The sequence below is a fragment of the Nicotiana tabacum genome, chromosome 24 (assembly GCF_000715075.1).
Source record: "Nicotiana tabacum cultivar K326 chromosome 24, ASM71507v2, whole genome shotgun sequence".
Classification (NCBI taxonomy): Eukaryota; Viridiplantae; Streptophyta; class Magnoliopsida; order Solanales; family Solanaceae; genus Nicotiana; species Nicotiana tabacum.
In genome coordinates, this window is record NC_134103.1 from 39,824,667 (window position 1) to 39,825,720 (window position 1,054).

At 39.7% G+C, this 1,054-nt stretch overlaps 1 non-coding gene across 1 annotated transcript; it reads right to left on the reverse strand.

Annotated features, from left to right (window-relative positions):
- Positions 1 to 314: 314 nt before the first annotated feature.
- On the reverse strand, positions 315 to 421 carry LOC142178664 (small nucleolar RNA R71). Its single transcript, XR_012706932.1, has one exon. It is a non-coding gene; the product is annotated as a small nucleolar RNA R71 (small nucleolar RNA).
- Positions 422 to 1,054: the final 633 nt, after the last annotated feature.

The following is a 1,054-nucleotide window of genomic DNA, read 5'->3' on the forward strand; positions in this document are numbered from 1 at the left end:
GTTACACCACCTCCAATTGCAACAAACCATTTTGAGTTGAAGCAAGGGTTGCTTCAACCCTTCAGCATTGTTGTGTCTTCATAAGGAAGCCAAACGAAGATCCAAACACACATCTAATGGACTTTGAGGAGATTTTGAACACCATTCAGTACAATGGTGTGTCACAAGATGTAGTGTATTTAAGGGTATTCCCCTTTTCTCTTAAAGATGATGCAAAACAGTGGCTTCAAAGCTTGCCCACGGGATAAATTAGAACTTGGGAGGAGATGACCAGAAAATTCCTTGATAAATATTTCTCCTCAGCTAAAACGAGCAAGTTTAAAAGAGAAATCCATAACTTCTACCAGAAAGATACGGAAACTGTTTTTGAAGCATAGGAGAGGTTTAAGGAGATTGTTCAAAAGTGTCAATATAGTAGAATTGAACTCTAGATGCAACTCCAGGACTTTTGGGATGGATTAACACCAGCCTCGCGTAGAACATTGAGCAATAAAGCTGGAAGCCCGTTGATGAAGAAGACTTCAGAGGAGATAGTTATAATTCTTGATGAGTTATCTGAAGATGCAAATCAGTGGCCCTCTAAGAGTGCTGAAAGAAGAAGATCAACGGGTGTTCACCAGGTTGATGCTAATACATCTGTGCAGGTAAAACTTGATGCTATGGCTAAAGAAATATGGAAGTTGACATTAGCCTTGATACAAAATGAGACTCGCGTAGCATATGATGTATGTGGAAGATGACACCTTACTCATGAGTGTCAAGCCTCAACTGAGGAAGTGAATACATTGGGAAATTATAACGTTAATGCAATGGGTCAGAAGCACCCCAGATTTTCATGGAGTTCAGCTGGTGGTACTGCAAATGTGTGGCAACAAAACAACCCCAGATTTCAGGGACAAAGAGCTCCTGGTTTTATGAATCAGCATAGGCAACAGTTTCAGCCTCAACAACCCAATCAGCCTGGTTTAGAAAATCTTATGAACTCCTTCATTATGAAAATAGATGAAAGATTTAAAATTCAAGGTGCATCAATTCGAAATTTGGAGAAGCAAAT